Source organism: Dermochelys coriacea, chromosome 22, assembly GCF_009764565.3.
Source record: "Dermochelys coriacea isolate rDerCor1 chromosome 22, rDerCor1.pri.v4, whole genome shotgun sequence".
Classification (NCBI taxonomy): Eukaryota; Metazoa; Chordata; order Testudines; family Dermochelyidae; genus Dermochelys; species Dermochelys coriacea.
Genome location: NC_050089.1, coordinates 5182326 through 5200358, shown reverse-complemented (window position 1 = coordinate 5200358; position 18033 = coordinate 5182326). Strand labels below are relative to the sequence as shown.

The 18033-nt window shown below is 45.4% G+C and overlaps 1 protein-coding gene across 9 annotated transcripts in view; it reads right to left on the bottom strand.

The window, feature by feature from the left end:
* FLI1 (Fli-1 proto-oncogene, ETS transcription factor) overlaps positions 1–18033 on the bottom strand; it is a 114475-nt gene that overhangs the window by 8231 nt on the left and 88211 nt on the right. The window lies entirely within an intron of this gene.

The window sequence follows — 18033 nt, the reverse complement described above, 5'->3', positions numbered from 1 at the left end:
ATTACTGCACAGAGTATCTGCGATGCCACAGTTATTTCCTCACACTTAGAAGAAAGAACCTTGCTAAACACTGACTGGTGACCACAGCAAGTCTTTTCTGTCTCTCACTTCTGCGGATCATGGGCAGCCCTGAGTTATGGGTCCAGATCCCCAGCAGGTGTCAATCAGCGAAGCTCCATGCCGATTGACATCAAGTGAGGATCTGGCCCATGATTGATTTGGAAGCTGCAGGAAACCTTCCAAGGACATTGAAGGGCCCTGGAAGGATGCAGAAAAGCACTGTGTTAGAGAAAGTGGAGGAAACAATGGGCTCTGATTTCCCAACAAGCAACACTGGTGAGTGAGGATTGGCTTGGGGCAAAGATGTGTCATCAGAATCTTGCATTTTAAATTTCTAGATTTTTTATTGTTTATTGCTGAACAGTTCACAATCCACATTTTCCCCAGCCCATCTTCTCACTCTCATCCTGGAGAGGCTGGTCAGAAAAACCACTCAAGAACCAGACTGAAAGGTAGTGAAGGGATGAGCCATTAGGTTATTCAACATGAACCAAGCCAGGGCTTTAAACCAAAAAGGATTCCAAAGTCTCCTTGTGGATAACAAAGAAACCATAAAAACCAGGCTAACACCCAACATTCAAAATAACAACCACCCTCATCAGAAAGCACCTCAGCAAACGAACTGCTGCCCCCAAACTTCTTCCATGACCCCTTGAGTGAATAAGAGCCAGGAGATGGCGCTGCTGATGCCCTTGTCCATTCTCATGGTTTGGGGCTGGAAATGAGCAAGGAGATTAGAGCGAATCTCCTTGTGGAAAAATCTATGTGCACTCGCCCAGTCAATCTGGCTCTGCAAAAGCCTCTTCAGTTTTTTAAATTAGTTATTGGCATGAAACAAAAAAAAGAAAGAGAGAGAGTGGGGGAGAGAGGGAGGGAAGAGAGAGAAAAGGGGGGGAAAGGAGCTCATTTAACTTGTCCGTTTTTATTTTTATTTTACTGTTGGTTGTAATAGAAACCACAATTCCTGCTGCAAATAGGTCAGACTTAAAAAACAACCCACTGTGCATTAAGAATCCGACAAGACATCTCTCAATGATAGAGGCCAGTCTGGGTTTCTTGTTCTTCCAGTGGCAGTGCTGGGGATTGGTTCCCAGCCTCATTTTGCTGAGTGAACCTTTCTGCCCAGCTAAGAGCCATTGGTGTAAACAAGCAAAGCTGCTATATATGTACCAGTGGAGTTTTCCCCTGCTTGAAACCATTGGTGGAAATTGCACCTTGTGCTGTCTACACTAGGGGCTTGCACCAGTGTCAGTATGGTAGTGGTTGAAATCAGAGCACACAATAGACAAGGCTTAAATTGTAGCCCATTCCCCTTGTAACCAAATGGCTTCTTCTTCCCCATCCTTGGCAGCCAGCCAGTGACTTTCATTCCTTCCCTTTGATAATCCTTGGCAGGTACATAAAACTGCATATTAATTCTAAGCTTTTGGCATCATTTGCCAACAAGCTAAGGCCCAGGAGCCCCACTAAAACTGTGACAGAAAGATGGCAGAGTGGCACTACAGTGGGTGGACCCAGCTCTGGTTAAAGAAGGAAGGAGGTTGTTTCTGAGTTGCAGCCAGAGAACTTTGAAGTTTCTTTCAACTTTTCTGATTCAACTCACAACTTGCCACCTTCAGATCCCATGAGCGACGGCATCATTTCTAGATTGGGTTAGGGGCCGAAAGCAGAACCTTGCCAATGCACACGACATGACTGGCTGACCCACAGTGAATCAACACAACAAAAAAGAAAAGATAACTGTAGAAAATTTTGCGTCTAAAGATCCCAGGCATTCCATAGCGGTGGTCTGGATAATAAGCCACATTTTACAGATGGGGAAACTGAGGCATAGAGCAGCAATGTGACTTACCCATGGTCATGTAGAGCCAGAGTGTAGCCCACATCTCCTGCTTGCCATTCCAGTGCTTTAACTGCAAATCAGTGCTCACTCTTGTGATTAAAAATACTGGATCAAGACACAGAGGGCCAGATTCTCAGAAGGTGTAAATCAGTGTAGCTGCATTGACTTCAACCGAATGAGGCTGATTTACACCTGCTGAGAATCTGCTCTTGGGTGGAGATTGCCCAAAATGACGTTAAAGTCATTAATCATTTTAAAGCTCCCTGCACTGGTTTCTTTGCACCCTTCTTTCAAGGCAGCTGACTTGGGAGTGCAAGGGCAGTATTATGTTTACAGTAGCAATCAGAAAACCCAGTTCAATTCCCCCCCTCTCCTTCTGTGTGACTTTGGATAAGTTACTTAGTTTCCCTTTGTCTCAGTTCCCCATCTACAAGATAGGTATAAGATACTTCTCTACCTCTTGAGGTGGGTTGTGAGGATTAATACCTCATAAGCCCCTTCAGTACTATTGGGAAGGGGCTGAATAAGGTTAATAAATAGTTCCTCCATTGTATGGCACAATGGGTGAGAGGGATTAAGAACAGCAGCCAGTCATGCACGTTTTGCTGTGGAAAACAGCTCATTCGTGCTCTCTCTCAAGCAGTGCAAGTTTCCACCTCTCTCAAAAAACAAAACAATCAAATCTGCCAACTTTTTTTTGTTTTTTTCTCTTCTTCACAAAAAGTTGTGCAACGTGAACGAACCACAGCAGCCCGGCCAGCTTCTAGTCCCAGACTCTAAAGCTGAACGTGTTCAAAACAAAATGGAAAAGGCAGAGCCAGGGAATCCATCCAGAGACTTGGGTTTCTGCAAAAACAATATTGTTCCCAGGATCTGACGCCCAGTGGCTCAAAGAGATTCTACAGAACTCTGGCCAGACGGTTAGTTATGCAGAGAGTCGTTATCTGCCGTAAAGTGGCTCAATTTTCACACTCAAACGCTCCAAGTTACTGAGTTTCAATTTAAAAATATGAGGCCAGGTCCCCTTCTGGTGTAAATCAGCAATTGACTTCAACTAAGCAAGGCCAGTTTACGCCAGCTGAAGTAAATTACGCCTGCCCTAGGTCTGTTTTAGACTTAAAAGGCCCATTTGAACAGCGGCCCTGTGACAAACGTGTATTCAATACAAAATGGAATTAAAGAGCAGAAAATAAATCATAGATGTTTTCAAGAAATGTCATTCTGCAGCTGTCTGGTTTATATCCAGAAATTCCCCAGAATGAATGCAGACTCTATTAGAGGCAAGGTATGGGATATTAATAACACTTTGCACTTTCATAGTACCTTTCAACTGAGGATCTAACAGCTTTGCAAACGTTCATGCTTGCGACATGCTTTGGAAGGAGGTGAGGCATCATTAGTGTCATTTTATTTATTCACATTTATAAATGCACCTCTCCAGGTGCTATTATGTGGGTGGGGTAAACTGAGGCACTGGGTGACGTGACTTACCTAAAGTCACACAGTGGTAGAATCAGAATCCTGAAAGTGGTTCTCAGCCCTCTGCTATAACCTTTCACCCTAAATCCCTCCCCATGGACCTCCTCCTGACTGTAGTGGAAGCCGATAGCACACAGGACTTGGTAGGATAGGGCCCCTGATGGAATTCCTGATTCCCTGCTGGGTTACTTCAGGTGTGAAGACCCACGATTTCCATGCAGCTACGCAGATGTAAAACTGAAATAACTCGGTGGTGAATCAAGCCCTTAAGGCTTGCAATAAGCAGTGGGAAGGTCCGGCTCATCCTCTCATTGAAGTCAAGGAGGCCTTAAGTCTACTGCCCTGCTGTTCCAGGGAGGTGAGCTCTGGTAGTGGTTTCTAGGATGAGAGCACAGTTGAAGCAGGACCTTGTGCCCACCTCCTCTGACCCTTCTCTCCATCCAGATCTCAGAGCTTCAGATCCTGCACATGCCAAAGTCAACAACAAACTTCCGACCGGCTTCACTGGTGCAAGGTCATGCCCTTAATGCTCTGCAGAGTTATCCTGTGCAGGGCTTCTGGCACAGGGGTGGAGTTCACAGATGCTCCTTTCCCTCCCCCGAGGAAAAAAAATCCCTGATCAAATGTGCACAGCTCGGGATCCCCTCCTGTACTCCCACCAGCCTCTGAAGTCTGCACGCCAGCTGAGAGAACATGGTATCAGGAAGGCCCTGTTCAGGATATTAAAGGTTGGACAATAAATCCCCCAGAAAAAAGAAAAGAAAGCTTTAAAAAGGAAAAAGCGATGTTTTTCGAATCTGAAAGGCTGAGGGTACCGTTGGGGGCCAGCGTTCCCACTGAACAATGGAGCTCACAGTCCCTTGGCTTCCCCAGCCGCTCAGTGAGTGCTGACAGCTCCTGTATCCCGCTGCCTCCTTAGAAGCTTACTCCATCAAACCAGAGTCAGGGGAGCAGACTTGTTAGTCAGCGTCGCCCTCACAAACACTCTGGGGGAAGCATGAGCAGTGGGCCTCTTTCGGCAAGGCCTTTTGATTTCGCTGGACACAGCGCTGGCTCGGTCACATTTGCAGTGGCTTGTGATAACGATCTCATCTTTCTAGGGCACCTTCCCTCCAGCTGGATCCCAGGGGGCTAGAGGTCAGGTTTTTAAAGGGCTCTTAGGTGCCTAAAGATGCAGATAGGTGCCAGGGTTTTGTTTACAGGGCACCTAGGTGCCTAACTCCCAGTGAAATCCACAGGAGAGAGGCGCCGAGACACTCCAGAAAATATCTGTCTGTGCGTCTTCTGGGGCAGTACTGACTCAGCAGAGGAGAGCGTCACCTACCAGTCCATAAGCTTTCGTGAGCTACTGCTCACTTCATCAGTTGCCTCCGATGAAGTGAGCTGTAGTTCACGAAAGCTTATGCTCAAATAAATTTGTTAGTCTCTAAGGTACCACAAGTACTCCTTTTCTTTTTTGCGAATATAGACTAACACAGCTGCTACTCTGAAACCTACCAGTCCATGTCCCCACCTGCGACAGGACCAGAGGTCTCCCAGCCAAGCACAGCCCAACCGCTCTACATTCTGGATTGGGGATGCTAGGCAAGAAGCCTTGATTGTGAAATGATGGGTCTGAACCATGGCCCTCTGATGCCAAATGAGTTGGCAGTGTCAGCACTCGATTAATGTACGGGTCAGTGGGGCTCTGCCCTGGGTGCCCAAGTGGTTCAGGGTCCTGGGATTTTATAGTATTGTTTAATGCTGCGGTGTCCAAACAGCTAATCCCATTCCCCACATGCCTCCTTTGCTAACCTTCCCTTGCTGTGCATGGAGCATTTGGAGGAGATTAGAGGAACTGCCCCAGGAGGCACCAGAACGTCTCCCACCATCCTGCAGTTGTGGGCCTTTCTGTGAGCCTTGAGGGTGCTCAGGTCCTCCCAGGAGGCACGCAGCGCCTTGCAGGATCAAGCCACTTTGCACAACCTTGCAATCTGCTTCTTGGTGGGTTAGCACAGCCAGGCTGAGTCTCTGGAGTCATGGCACATGCATGAGCCCAGCAAAACAGCAGAACCACACCCCATTTATCACTGGCAGCAGCTAGCTTCTGAGACAGGGCTCTTTCCCACTCAGCGTGTTCCCAAGGAACACCTGCTCAGCTTGTAATTACAGTAGCACTGAAGGGCCCCATGTACCAGGTTCTGTACAAACACCCAGTAACAGACAATCCCAGCCCTAAAGAACTCACAATTTAAACAAACCAGGCAGACAAAGGCTAGAAGCAGAAACAGAGGTAAAGCCACTTGGGCAGGGTCAGAGCCGGGACTAGAGCACAAGTCTCCTGAGTCCTAGCCCATTGTCCTAGCCACTAGATGACACTACCTCCATTACCAGCCCTGTCTATTGGTAGCCTTTGGCTTAGTCTATCCTATTTATACAGCTACCGCATAACAACACCTCACTCTTACACAGAACTTTTTATCTGTGGAGCTTTACAAAGCAGGTCAGTGAAATTATCTCCATTTTACAGATGGGGAAACCAAGGAATCTAAGGCACTAGGAATCCAGAATTCCCCCTACACTCTCACCCACCCTGCCCTCAGAGCAGGCCACAATGGGGTGGACCTTGTACATCTGACTTCCAATTGGGTCCTGGAGGACCCAAGCCTGGCCCGTATCCAGCCTTACAAACTCCTCTGATGCAAATCAACGGAAGGAGAAGAGGGCTGAGAACTTGAAATAGCCTGTGGGATTCTTCGTGTCGAACACACACTGGTTTTTGCAGTGGGTCCTTTGTCCTCAGTAGGAAGACGGATCCTGGCTGGGTAGCTGGAATTTAGATTATTGGCTCTAAATGGAAAAGCTGGGCCAGGCATTCTTTGCAGGATGCAGGCTTGTGATTCATCTGAATGACCACTGAAAAGAAGCTGAAAGAGAGAGCAGAGAGCACAAGACCTCATTGCTTCCCTCCTAATGAGAGAGGGACAGCTGGAGCTGGCATGATTCTGGTACCTTGGAGCAGGGGATGCACATGGGAGCAAGGAAAATCTAGAGTTGCAGGGAACTGCAGGCCAAGCCCTGGAGTTCCCAGCCCTGACACTCTGTGGCATGTAATCCCCTGGTGTTTACGCCCGGAGCATGTGTGTGTATTTTTGAAACCTTTTTGCATGAGGAATCGTAGACAGTAGGTTTCTGGAGCGGCAGGGGAAACCAAAAGCACCTCAACCCCCACCCTGAAATGTTAGATGCACCATTTTAAATGATGGCAGTAAAGGTAACTGGTTGTGGACTCTGCCCAAGCACTGCATGTCCCTAAGGCTGCGTGCCACATGCTCTCAACCCATGCCACACGAAACCTATGCTGCCAACTCCAGGGGTTAAAGTAACACCACGCTGAGCTCCCCTTCGACTCACATGCTTAGATCATGCTTGTAGGGGAGGGCGTGGAGAGCTTCTAGTCTACAGGTGAGGTTTTCCCCATGGAATCCCAACATTCGCTTTGATCCACTCTACCAATACTTGGGAGCAATCCAGCCCTTAGCAGACAGTTAGGCATTCCTGCCTCCTTATTTCCTTACCACCCCAGTACTGGTGCAAGAGCCTTCTCCTCCGCAGTGCCCAGTATCTTGAACACCCTCCTCGTGTCGCTCCAGCTCATTCGCAATCTCTGCTGAAAACATGCCGTTGGGCCCCACCTACTCCCCTTTATTTCTCTCCTTTGCTACTCTGCGGCTGAATTAAAGAGAGCTCTGTATTCAAAAGAGTTCAGCATGCTGAGCGCACATTGACTGGTTCAGCATGCCGAACGCACATTGCAAATCTGGCCTTTATTTAGGTGCCTAGATGGGAGCCACATGGGGTGTCCCAATCATGGGTGCTAAAACTTTAAAAATCTGGCACTTAATGTCTGTAACCCTTATACTTTTCTAGCTGTATTATTAAGCATTATTTAATGGTGTTATATTTTCAATAACTAATCACTGCACTATGACTTTCTGTTCAACATTTTATTTATAGTAATGCCTGTCCCTAGATACCTGCATGTTTTACATTTAAATTAACAGTACCTTATAATGGCATTATCATCATCATCATCATCATCAATAACAGTAATAATAAATGCCTAGCTCTTATGCTGTACCCAACCCACATCCTCTGTCACTATCCCACCCTGGCCACTCAGAACTCTTCACTGTGGCAACAGGGACAGAACACAGAGTTCCCTGCTTCAGAAGCACAGCCCCTTACCACTTGTTCTAAAGGAGAATCACTGAGCAGTATAGGGGCTCAGGCACACAGTTGAGTAATTCTGATTCTATCCAGTAGGGGCAGCAGCTAGTTCACTAAAAATAATTCTATAACCTGTCTATTTTAGGTACTTGTGTGGCCCTATTATAATAGTTTCTGAGCAACTGACTATCTTTTAACATATTTATCCTCAGAGAACACCATAAATGCTAGTGTTCACAGTCTGGATCCTAATCCAGATCTAGTTCTGGATTCGAACATTGTAGCTGAAGCCCATTTCCAGTTTCTGGAACCAACCAGAACCAGGAAGCAGGAGGTGCCTGGAATGAAAACACAGTTCAACACCTTCAGCAAGGTTCTGTTTAGGTTCTAGCAATGGGCAAATGCTTGGGGGCAGTTCTGATTTCTTCTGAAGTGGGTCGCTCCTTTGTATTCATCTCTGATCTCTTCCCTTGCAGGAGCTGATTCCATTGGGGGTGACGTGTAACTAAAACCTCTCTGAGCTAGGAAACCTAGAGCCTGGGTTTCGCTCCCTTCGTCAGAGCAATGGCCCTGCCTGCAGGAATGGAATTGCTCTGGGTTTTTTGGGGGCCATTGGCGACAGCCCCCCGTTGTGAGAACTTGCCTAGAAAAACATCCCAGAGCCTTAGAGCAGTGGAACTTCTTGATTCCTGTCTGGATTCGCCGCCACCCTACACACAGCTTATGATGACACATTACAAAGAAAAGGAGCAAGCACAGAGAAATGTTTTGCTTGTTGCTTGGACATCAGCCAAAGAACCCCCAGTGCACAGAGCAGAGTGGAAGCAAAAATATCGATCAAGACAATCTCTCCCAAACTCAGGTTTGTAAGAAAAACTGCCTTTGTAAGTTTGCATGTACACACAAGACATATAGATGTGTGTGTGCACACAAACACACCCTCACCCACACACCCATTTACAACTCTAGCACAGACACACAGACCAGCACTCAAATGCACATACTCGTACAGGTGTATGCACAGACACAGATACACTCCCCCAAACATACACAGTCAAAAATGCAAAGAAACACACACAGAAATAGAGACACCCACAAATATTTATTCTGCAAAGACATGCACAAACACCTCCACAGAGAAAGCAGACAGACACTCACATAAGAGAAAAGGAAGGCGGACACACACACAAACACACACACGCACGCTGCTGCGGCTGCTTTTACAGCATTTGCCCATTCGTCTCATTATCAAGAAACAAATTTACTCTTGTCTTGGGAAACAGCCTGAGTGATTCCAAGCACTTTTGGAGGGAGTGACCGCATCCCAGCAAATGTGCAACCCACACACATATGTGCGATAACATTGCACACAGCGCACCCAAGGCAAAAAAAAATAATAGCTCTTTTTGCTAGGAGAAAAGGAAGGATAATGGTTACTTAGAAAGTGCTCCAGACAAGCTGTCAGGTTGAATTCAGAGAACTGGAGTCTAGCTCTGGGACAGCGCTGGCTCAGAGCGATCCCCTGTGAGTTGGGTTTCCTGCCTGCTACGGTTTACAGACAACGATTCTTTGTTTCAAGTATTTTTGGTGAAAAAACACAGGGCTGCCTCCGAAGAGGGTCAGGGAGAAAGGAGACAAAACACTAACTTTGGAATTTCAAAGGAAAACAATTTTTTAAAAAAGAAAAGAAACCAAGAGTGCTAGCTACCGTCTCTCCTGGAATCCTAAATCCCCATTTGGCCACAGAATCATCATAATAAGCGCACGCATACACATACACATTCTCTCTCTCTCTCTAACAACAACAACAACAAAAGCAAACAACAACAACCCCAAAACAAAACCCAACCACCAACCCTGCTCATTTCCTGTGCAATGGAACTAAAAATGGAGTAGGAGTATTTCATCAGCAGAACAAACAGCATCAACAAAAATCATCACACTCAGAGACAATTAAAAGGCACAGAGCTACCACTGCACATTCTCTAACATGGATAAAAGTCGAAGTGGTCCAAAAACCTTCCACACAAAGAAAGAGCGTTACCAACATGCAATAAATAAATAAATAAAATAAAGAACCTCTGGTCGCTTGAGCTGGCTAATATTTTTCACATGAAAACCTTTTCTTAGTCAAAAAATGGCTTTGTTTATGAACACAAAAATTCAGCAGAGAATTTTCAGTTTCTTTTTAAAAAATTTTTGATGAAAACTGAAAATAAAAAAGCTATTTTTCCAGTGTCCCGTTTTTTTCTTTTATTCCTCTCCACCCCACTTTCTAACTGCAAAACTGAAAAAAACCTGAAATTTTGAAAAATTTGACACCAAACATCCTCAGTTAATGACGTCCCTACATTTTTCAAAATCAAGTTCTTTTAGAAAATTGAAAAACGAAAATATTTTCAAAATGTCTACATTTGGGGGATTTTCAGTCTCCCGATTTCCATCCAGTCTTAGCTCTTACCTGATGGAGTGAAATGGCCTTTTGTTGCACATGTGCTGCCATGTCCACCTCACCTATTCATAACCCCTTCCATGCAACCGTGCACACCATGCAAGCAAATGCATGCTCACACGAATGCGCAACCCTACTCTGCATAGAAACACAAAGATGTACATAAGTCAAGCAGACACATTAGCCCTAATTTTCTAGGCTAGGTGCTGGTTCCTAAATCCATATTCGGGCACCTAACTGGAAGCTATGTAGGGCTCCTTCGAAATTTTAGTTCATGTCTTATCTGCTTTCCCTCTAACCTTCTCCAGTGGCAGCTGGATGATAAGATTGCACACTGTGCAAAAAATAATAGCTCTTTTTGCTCAGAGAAAATGAAGGGTAATGGTTACTTGGATGGATGGATTTAGGAGCCTTACTTTAGACACCCAGATTTGCTGTAGGTTAGGGATAAGAGTGGAAGGAAGGGAGAATGAAGCTGGCATGGGACAGACAGTGAGGGAGAAGTGGAAAGACCTCCAGATTTTTAAAACACACACACAATACGTTTCACAATCTGCCACACCCTGCAAACACACAAACAGGCCCCTCCCACCCAAACCTTCACATCCTCTCTACAAGCAAACCAATGCGTAACTGTTGATGGAGAAGGGGGCACAATTTAAAAGTTCTGGTGATATGCAGTGGGGTTCAGGGTAGGACATATAAACCCTGGCAGAAATCTGGGGGCCACATGCCCCCACGTCCCCCCATGCATCACCTCTGTACTCAACAAACACCCACCCTACTTCCTACGAGCAAACCTTAACACACATGTGCGCCAGGACGCACGAGACAACACTACTCACATGCACACATATGGAATCTCGCATGTCCACACAAAGTGCTTCTGCACTTGTGGTAACAAAGGGCTCAGTCCTGCCAGGGGCTGAGCATTCTGTCCCAGTGCAGCACAGCTCTTAGGCTCACACATATATTTAAGCACAGTCTCATTGGTCTTATGGGGAATATGTATATGCTTAAAATTAAGCACCCATTTAAAGTGCTTTGCTGGATTGGGGCCAGAGTGCTGAGCACTTTGTAGGGCTGAACCCTTAGGGATTAAATCATACTTATATATGCATAAACTTTGCTTTTCCCTGCAGAACCCTATTTGAATGGTACAGTATTGTAAGGAGTGAGTTACTGAGCTACCAAGTCATTTAGAGTCTCCATGGATGTGTACAGTTAATGCGCTCCCAGATTCTTCTCTTGTGTCTCGGATATCTACACTATCCTACCCAGCACTCCAGTCAAGCCATGGAAAAAGAAACAGACTTTCCCTCCATTGAAAAGCACTCAATGGGCCCAAACCTTTCTGTTTAGCAAGGAGAGTAACCTCATTTCCTTTACCAGAAAATTGCTGTGCAGCCAAAAATGCCTGATGAGTCTCATTAAAGCAATTTCTTTCTCAAAGGCAGTTGAAGACAATTTGTACCGATGATGCTAAATACTGCACATTTGAGAGTTTACGAGGTTCAGGAGCAAAGAAACTCAATGTTCAGAGTCCTTTAGACCCTAAGGGTATGTCTATGCAGCAGCTGGGCAGAAAGACACGTGTTAGCTCTGCTTGAGCTAGTGAGCTATAAATAGCCGTGGCTCAGGCTAGCCACACAAGTATGTACCCAGGGGGTTAGGCAGGTTTGTACCCAGGTGGCTAGCCCAGGTCGCTGTGGCCACACTGTTATTTTTAGCATGCTGGCCTGAGCAGAGCTAGCAGTGTCTGTCTACCTACAGCTGCGTGCAAACATAGCCAAAATAATCAGAGGAGAAAATGAATATGCCATGAGCACCTGCCTTCCAAGTTTACAGTACAGTATAAAGTTGAGCGCCGATTCTGAAAGGCACTTATGCATGTACTTAACTTTAAGTCTGTGCTGAAACAGACACTTAAGTGGTTTCTAGGAGAGGGATCTAAGGCAGAGGACACCTGCAACCAGTCCATTTAGCCTGATGGAAAATTGACTATTCTTGTTTGCTAGTTAATGGCTAAAGCTCTTCTTCAAAGGGGTTGCTTTAGTCATAGTTAGCCCTTAAAAGGGATGCCCAGACCGTCAATAGGGCAATAGTCACAGACACATGATACAAGGATTGAATATGCTTTGTATAATATTGTGTAAGAATATGCATCAGATATGTGTTTTGCATTTGACCTTGAATAAATAGATCCTTTGCATTATCCATGTGGGTTCCTAGAAAGCACACAGGGAAAATACAGTAGGGTTAACCCAAGAAGCTAACAGGATCTTTTCTGTCTCTGACTCTTCTATGATGCCATGACAGACACAGAAGCAATGTGGTCCAGTGAAGCGAGGAATGGGCTGGGATACAGGTAATCTTGGTTCTGTACCAAGTTCTCTGCACCATCCTGTTGTGTGTGTTGCTTCATCTCTCTCTCTATTTCTGTTTCCCCTTCTAGCTACCATCCTTTGTCTGTCTTGTCTATTGGGGTCTCTTATTATGTGTCTATACTGCACCTAGCACAATGGGGCCCTGATATTAGGTGTGGATCTCTAGGCACTACTGGAATACTAACAGCTATAATAATTATTGAAAGAAAGGAAGTAAGGACAGACAGACAAAGTGGAGGCAGATGTGTCCACTGATTGCTCATTCGACAACATGAGGATGTTACCCAATGAAAACGAACGCAGCCTTCAGGATTCATCATTCCATCCTAGCTTTTGAACAAATAAATACATTCTTAATTGAATAATCACAAAGAAACAACATTAAAGCCCACAACTGGCCCCCGGTTCAGATTTTGTAAAAACAAGTTTTACAAAGAACTACGGCCAATCAAAATTCTTCTGTGATGATGATTATTTATTACTTAAATTCAGTAGGAACAAAGCCAAATAATCATTCCCCTGCAAGGTTTCTATCCAAATCATTGTGACCTTGTGCTGCAAAGTGAAAGTGACTAGAAGAAACTGACTAAGTCTGTTGCATTTTCAAAGAGAAAAGAAAGACAGAAAATAAATGAACAGCTTAAATGGTAGAGCATAAATTAGATTTTAAAAAAATCCTTTCATGTTTAATCATTTGAGATGTTAAACAGAGGAGGAAAAATACATTTGCATGAAAAAAATGGATGATTTTTAACCTGAGCATTTCCCAGTCAAAGGAAGTGTCAACTTGAAATCTAGTATATTTTAAAAAGTGAGCTAAAAGGAAGCAAGAAAGGCCTTGTATTTGAGAACCAGCCTGAGGCATAGGCAACTGGGTTCAATTCTCATCTCTGCCACAGATTTATTGTGTAACCTTGGGCCAATTACTTAACCTCTCTGTGCATCAGGTTCCCATCTCTAAAATGCAGATATAATAGTTCCCAGAGTCTTGACTTCTCTGTTTAGATTGCACTGTTTGGACTGGAACTATTTCATATTATGAGATAGTACAGCACCAATGCAATGGGGCCCAAAGCTCAGCTGAGGCCTCTTGGTGCAGCTGCAATGCAATAATAAAAGTAGTGACAGGTACTAACACTGCTAATATCTATGGCTTTGCTGCCACGTTTTCCTACTAAACAAGAATGTTTTTCAGAGTAGCAGCCGTGTTTTCTTTTTAAGAATGTTTTTATCTTCCTTGGTACTCCCTGAAAGAGCCACACAAATAACAGGGGAAACTGACTATGGTGAAACTGACAATACTAGAAGCTCCATCAAATGCACTCAAGGAACAAATTGGGGATGGGAGGAAATGGAAAACCCCACCCTTCATTTTCTGTGATCTTAAGTGCGACTTGCAGTGACAGTAGGCAAAAAAAAAAGAAGTCAGAAAGAAGTGTGATTTTTACATGGAGGGTCTCCCTTTAACAAACATGACCATGTCCCAGCTCTCTTGCTTTTATTTTTAGCAACACCACCTGGCCTCAGACAGAAGGAGCACCATCCTGGATGTGTGTGTGTCTATTTGTGTTTATGGGGGGATAGTGAGGAAGTGGGTGCTTAATGTGTTTTCTTATTCAAACAGGACCTTGCCAAGCTTTTATTATTTTTAAATAGATAGCTATTAGAGTAGAAAGAGAGTGGGAGAAAGGCCTGGTTGGGTTTGTCTCTGTAATATGCCGTGTTTTACTAACTGATGACTGGCTCATACAGAGACAGCGAAGAGGAGGGGGCACCAGGGAACAGGCAGCGCAAGTGGGTGGCTATATTTGGGACAAAAGCAGCACCTGTAACCAGCAACATTAACCCATCTCTCTCTGAAACTAGGGACCAGGGCAGATGTTTGAGGTTAACCATATTGGGATCCAGGAAGTGGGCCGGCGAAGCCCGTCCACTGCTAAAGGATCACCCCCAAACCTAAGAGGGGGGTCCACAGGATCTGGAAAGCCAAATAATTACGGGGGACAACTAATGAACAACAGGGACAGGGATGCGGTTAAAGGGTCAAATGAAGGGAACCGGACGGGGACACCGAGCAGAGAACCCCGGACAGCGCCCACTGCTCCTCAAAGGTGTCAAGGGAGTTAGTGGACGCCGCCCAGAGGAACTCTGCCCGGAGGCGTGAACGGACGGAGGATTGGAAATAGGCCCCACAGTCACAGGAGACTCCATCGGCCAACCTCCTCACCCTGGTTTTATAGATGGCCACTTTAGCCAGGGCCAGGAGGAGGTTGACCAGGAGGTCCTGTGACCTGGTGGGGCCACGGACAGGGAGTGCATAGATAAGAAGGTGAGGGGAAAAGTGCAACCAGAATCTTAACAAAATATTCGTGAGGAGCCGGAATAGGGGCTGCAGCCTGGCTCACTCTAGGTAGACGTGTGCCAGGGTTTCCCTCACGCCGCAAAAGGGGCAGGTGTCTGGGATTGGGGTAAACCGCGCCAAGTACACACCCATGCTCATGGCCCCATGAAGGAGACGCCAACTGATATCCCCGGCGGGTCTCGGGACCAATGTGGAATAGAGGCCGGCCCACCAGGGCTCCTCACCCTCTAAGGATGTTTGAGTTAAACGCATGGTGGTGCACTTGGAAAGAGGCCTGTACTAAAGTGCTCGCTTAGAGAGTGTATCTAGTTAAATGGAGCATCTTCAGACATCGCGTGCTGCCGCTCTTTAAATTTGTGATCTCAGGCTACGTCTGCCTGACGAGCTAGGGGTGTGATTCCCCTGCTTGCGTACACATGTGCTAGCTCTCAGCGAGTTCATGCAACTGTAAATAGCCATGCAGCCATGATAGCGGCACACCCCTAGTGTCAGGGCAGAGAACTGGGAGACAGGACACCCTTACTAGCGTTTACAGTTGGAGGAAATGAGACAGGACTCCTGGGTTCTGTTTTTGGGCCCTGGGAAGAAGTGTCACATGGTTACCAAGTATGGGACAGGGAGCTAGGATTCCTGGTTCTGCTTCCAGTTCAGACAGTAGCTCATTGTGAGACCTTGAAAAAGTCACTTGACCTCTCTGTGCCTCAGTTCCCCCATGTGGATACAGGTAATATACATCATTAAATATGGATTGCCAATATCAGTGTTGTCAACTTTTTTGAGTTGTCCAATATTTGTTTATTTTTATTCAAGCCCCAGCTCTTGGAGTCAAGTGACACAATGAGAATCTTTGCTTTCATTTTTAAAAAAACCCTACATTTCTAGCCCTTAGAGTTCCAGAGAACAGCTTGAAAACATGATTGGGTTGTATCCTAAAGGCCCAAAAACCAGACGGCAAATAAAAAGAACCCCAAATATATTATTTGTTAACTGTCATGGTTTTTAAGCCCCATCTCAAGATTTTTGCATGCTTAGGCTTGGCAATACTACAATAGTCTGCAGCATGGTCTAGCAGCAGGGGTACTAGCTAGAGAAGGATGGACCAGTAATCAGGCCATTTGATTGGGAGAGAGGAAACCCTGGTTCAGTTCTGTGCTTGGTCCTGTCTCCTGCTATGCTCAGGAGCAAATCAATTAGCCTGAGCTTCACCTCCTGCCCTAGCTCACAGGGGCATGAGGCTATAAATACATTGAAGACAGAGAGGTGTGTGGATACCCCAGTAATAGGGGACAGATAAGTACCTTACATAGAAGGGCACTTAGTTGCCCTGGATTCTAATCCTGTCCCTGCTGTGTGAGCTTGGACTTTCCCCCTTTCTCCTGTCTATTTTAATTGTAAACTCCTCGAGGCAGGGACGATATGTCTGTACAGAACCTAGCACAATGAGGCCCCAAACCTGGCTGGGGCCTCTATGAGCTACCATAGCACAAATAATTAATAACGCTACTACCCTGAGTCCTCCAGTCTCCCCCAGATGCTCTTTTATCCAAACATGTCTATTTACACACTGCAAACATTTTTCAGTCTTTGAAAATGTTACTTCTCGAGATGCAATGTGGACGTTTTCGGGCCTGAAATGTAAATCCTCTCCGAACTCTAATCACCTGGATTCTCCAGTTTCTAACTGGTGAGGTGGATTTTCCCCGCCTCTTTTTCTTTTCTGCATCAATGCATCCGCAGAAGAGGGCTTGTAAATAACAAGAGTCCCATGCTGTGAGCACCCCTTTCTGGTTCATTGGCTAACCTGCATGCCAGGCTCATGTCTACAAATACAAATGACTTCTGATAGGATGGGAGGTACAACACTGTTAAACCAAAATATTCCTTTGGCTTTGCTGAAAACTGTGCATCTTGTGTGTGTGAGAACAGGCCGAAATCTTTAAGGGACAAACTTTACTTGCATGTTTCAAAGAGGGCCCTACATACAATGCAGAGAAATAAGACTGTTACGGAAAGAAATGATAAGTAGATCCCAATCCTTTGGATAAATACCAAGATTTAACTAATTCCTGGTCACTTGCATGGAAGATATACTGTCAGACCTGAATTTTCAGAAGGTCTCAGCACCCACAGTTGGGGCCAGATTTTCAGAAAAGCTCAACTCCCATTTAGGCATTTAAATGAGAGCCAAAGAGGGTTGGGTTTCAAACTTTCCTGTTTCTTCATGTGAAGGGAAGGAGTCCAGGAGTCATATGATGGGAGCATGTGACTGAGACCCAGGCTGACTGGGGAATATAAGAGCAGCCTGAGATCAGTTGGTAAGACATTCTCTTTAGCTTCAGGCAGAGAAGTGCAAATGGGCAGTCAGGAAGGCTGTGTGGGGAGCAAGGTTGCTGGACAAAAGCCTGAGCCGGGACAGGACTTAGAACACGGCACCTGGGGTTGTGAGCCAGCTAGAAAGGCTGGGTGGAAGATTTTGTGTATCCTATCGAATTAATAAATAGATTAATAAAACCAGGTCCCAAGGAGGCATCACTTGACATGTGAAAACCTATGTGAAGTTATTTGGGAACCCAAGAAGGAGAAACTGAGGTAAAGGATGGGCGTGATACTAGGCTGGTTAAGTCCCAGCTACAGTATGCAATTGAAATACTGCAGAAGGAATTCATGCATCAGACTCAAGGCCTATCTAGCCCAGTATCCTGCTAGTAGCCAAGATCGGCTGCTTCAAAGAAAGGTGCAAACAAGTTTCTTCCTGACCCCAGAATTGGCATTTGATCAGGGTTCATGTGAAAAACACTGTGATCATAGGTGGTTAGGATCCAGGTTCTAGGACTTATTGCAACACAGGACCTTGGGCATCACACTGGGACCAGAGTTCAGCTCACCAGTGGGCAGAGTGAGAACTACTGACCTAGTGCCTGCAACATGCAAAAAAGCAAGGTTTAAAACTTGTTCATGTAAAGAACAGCAATAGTATAATCAGTTAACTGACTCACTAACAAACACGTGAAAATAACAATCACGCAGTTTTATGCAATGGGGCTCGCTGGTGAAGTGGTGGTTTGCATTTCAGCATGGGTGTGTCTGCAAATGGAGGTGTTACCAGTAATCTGTATGCATGGAAACTCATCTTTTCATGCAATGGGCATAAAAAAGTGGACTCTGTTTTTAACACAATCAGAAATATTCCAGGAACAGAGGAAGGCAGATTATTTATTAGCTCAAACCACGGGATTCTTCT